At 39.1% G+C, this 3,544-nt stretch overlaps 1 pseudogene; it reads left to right on the top strand.

The window, feature by feature from the left end:
• LOC128570234 (protein lin-54 homolog) lies at window positions 1-2,357 on the top strand (annotated as a pseudogene).
• Window positions 2,358-3,544: the final 1,187 nt, after the last annotated feature.

Genomic DNA, 3,544 nt, shown 5'->3' with positions numbered 1-3,544 from the left:
GATCAACTTTCTAGCAGGAGAATGATCATGGAGGTTGTCCCTGCCAAAGCGAAATGTTTGCTTCCAGAGGAGATAATGGACACTGGTATAACTTCAGTTGGTGACCATAGTATTGAAGCTGGGGAAGACCCAATTCCCATAGAGACAGAAGTGGAAGAAATTGTCAACATAAATTTTACTGGTGGCTCTACAGCCATGCCTATTTCCACGGAACCAATCACAGTGGACAGTAAGCATACTAACCAAGTTACAGCGAATGCCATAATTACTAAGGCAGATTGTAACACCACAGTGAAACCAATTTTTCCAAGTGGCGTTCAGAAATTTGGTGCTCAGAGTCCTATGACTATATCAGTCCATCATATTATGTTAAACAAAGTATCACAGACAGCTGATGTTAAACTGGTACTCAGAAACTTAAACCAGATGAACAGAGGTTAATTTTAACCACTTTGGTTAAGTCTCGTTCTAGCACTACCCCATAGCCAACTACCACAGACTCAGAAAGTTACAACTGAGGCCCAATCATGAGATACTACGTTACCACTGTAGCAAATTAAAATAGTTAATTATGGGAAGAAGGCCAGAGGTGAAACCTGTCATTGGAGTCTCAGCACTGACCCCAGGAATTTAACAGATGACATGTAACACATGTCCTAGGTGTTATAGACCAAACAGTAAAAAACACTACAGATAGCTAAGAAGCCTCAAATACCAACCTCTGGTTTGGTAATCGAGAAGCTGATCTTTGCAAAACCAAGTAATAGGAAAGCAGTTACAGGACAGACAACTCAAGTATCACCTCCAGTCATTGCAGGTAGGGTTCTTTCACAGTCTACCCCCAGAACTCCATCAAAGACCACAACAGTATCTGAAAGTGGTTTTATTGGATCGCCTTTAAATTATACAACACAGACACTAAAGAAAATAGACATATCTCCTTTGAAATCACCAAATAAGGCAGTGGAATCAACTGTGCAGACCATCACTGTTAGGGGAGTAAGCACATCAAAGTTTAAAGCAATTACACCTCTGGAAACTGCTCTCAATGTCCGGAAGATTCAGTTACCTGGAAACAAGTTTTATTATGTCTGACTTGTTACTGCCACACAACCAGTTGCTCACCCCAGCCAGTTAGTCAGAATCCCAGTACAAACACTCGACCTTTTCAGCAAGCAAAGCCATTGGTTGTGAATACTACCACAGTGCAGATGTCCGTTCCAATTATCTTGCCTTAGGTTGTCAAACAAGTTGCTCCCAAACCAATCAATCCAACTTCACAAACCATAACTACTAGCCAGCCACAGGACTGGCTCATCATGCCTGCCACAACACTGCCACAGATTCAGCCCAACCTCACCAATGGACCACTAGGCCTTGTCCTGGCAGTGTCTTGGCCCCAACTCTGGGAGCAGGGATTGTGGGCTATGCTGTGCTTCCAGCTCAGTACTTTACTCAGCTACAGCAGTCTTCATACGTGTCTGTAGTAAGCTATTCTAACTTCGTTGGAATATTTGGTATCCAGATCCAGTCGAGGCTTCCATTCAAAGGCATAATCCCATCTGTGTCTTCCATTGGGCCTAGAAAGCCCTGTAAGTGTGTAATATCACTGTGTTTGACATTATATTCTGATTGCTTTGCAAATAGTGAATTTTACAACAACCACAATTGTACTAGTTATTATAACAATTTGGAACATGAAAATGAAAGGCAAAAAGCAATAAAAGCATGCCTTGACAGATATCCAGAAGGCTTCAAGCCTAAGATAGGGAAAGGAAAGGAGGGAGAATCAGATTGACATCTTAGCAAAGGATGTAATTGCAAATGATCAGGCTGTCTTAAAAACTATTGTGAATGCTATGAGGCAAAAATAATGTGTTCCTCAATATCCAAATATAATGGGTGTAAAATTTTGAGAAAGCCCGGAAAGAAAGACATTGATACACTTGGCAGAGGCAGCTGAAGTAAGAGTACAGCAACAAACAGCAGCAAAGACTAAGTTGTCTCCCCCAATTTCAGACTAGTTTAGTAGGCCAAACCAACTTTGAATAGTGGATGAGGAAAATTGTTGTTTACAGTCGTGACTAAGGAAGTAGCTGAAGCCATGTGTGACTACCTTCTTGCCCAGACAGAGCAGGCAGACAAGAAGAGAAAATAAAAATCAGCAGCTGAAAGAGTAATAGGAACACATTTGTAAGAGGGACTTTGCTTGACAAATGCAATTAGTGTAACCTGGATGTTTGTACGCTCAGTGAATCCCCAAAAATAAAAAAAGAAAAGGATTTGGATGAGGTTTGATGAGCATCGTTAACTTAGCAGGAAAAGCAAAATGTGACCCCTGTGCCGTGAATTGCTAGCTCTTGTACAAAAGACTGATAAATGGTACAGTACAGAAAATTTAAGGTGCAGGGACACTTGATTTTTTGGAAAATTGTTTAACAATTACTGTATTTTAATTCACTTCTTGTTTTAAGAGACTTCAAATTACAACATTGAAAGGGAAGAGATTTAAAATGAGGAAATGAGTACATTTTAAATCTTAGTTAAATCTGCTTATGGCCTAAATTAAACTTTTCATTCTTGTATTATATAGTTTTTTCATTGGCTTAGGTTTTTAAACAGTTAGATGGTCTATTCTTCTGATTCTATTGACAAAGAATATTTATAAATTACTATAATTTACAATGTGTGGTGTCACATGATTTTTCTTGGTAGAGAAAGTCAAAGTACCAGTGGTTGTTAACCAGTCATCCTTTGAGTATAGATTTAGAGCGTATTCAGACAGAATGTCTAACATAAAAAATTCTTGAGAAACATTCAGATGGCCTTTTGTGTTTAGAAAAGCACCATATTTTAAAGAAAAATCAAGTTTTAAGGTGGATTCTGGAATAATAATATCTTGTTGTTAATTTGGGAATGTCAGAAGGGAACCCTCAGGCACACTCTTAAAATTAAGAGGGGGAGAGGGATAGGGTGAGTGGAGGGATGGTAGTATAAATGTCTAAACACATAACTAAGAAAATGTGGTGAAAGCTATATTAACCAGTTTGATGAAAGTATTTCAGATTGTATACAGAACCAGCACACTGTACCCCATAGTTGCATTAATGTACACAGCTATGATTCAATAAGAAAAAAAAGAAAAAAATAAACATATAAAATATTAAGGGGGGCAGCACCTGTGCCTCATTGAGTAAGGTGCTGGCCCCATATACCGAGGGTGGCAGGTTCAATCCTGGCTCTGGCCAAACAGCAACAACAAAAATAGCCGGACATTGTAATGGGCACCGGTAGTCCCAGCTACTCTGGAGGCTGAGGCAATAGAATCACCTAAGCCCAAGAGCTTAAGATTGCTGTGCGCTGTGACACCACTGCACTCTACAGAGGGTGAAAACTAAGACTCTTTTTCTAAAAAAAAAAAAATAATAATAAAGACAGTAAATGATAAATGATTCTTAGAGAATTAACAGTGTGTTTCTATGATAAGGAATGGCCCAACAAAAACTCCATTTTCTGTCAAAGAGGTGGCATGTATTTGAAATAA

This window comes from Nycticebus coucang, chromosome 18, assembly GCF_027406575.1.
Source record: "Nycticebus coucang isolate mNycCou1 chromosome 18, mNycCou1.pri, whole genome shotgun sequence".
Lineage (NCBI taxonomy): Eukaryota > Metazoa > Chordata > Mammalia > Primates > Lorisidae > Nycticebus > Nycticebus coucang.
The sequence above is the reverse complement of the archived record's forward strand: the minus strand, read 5'-3'. Positions and strand labels throughout refer to the sequence as shown.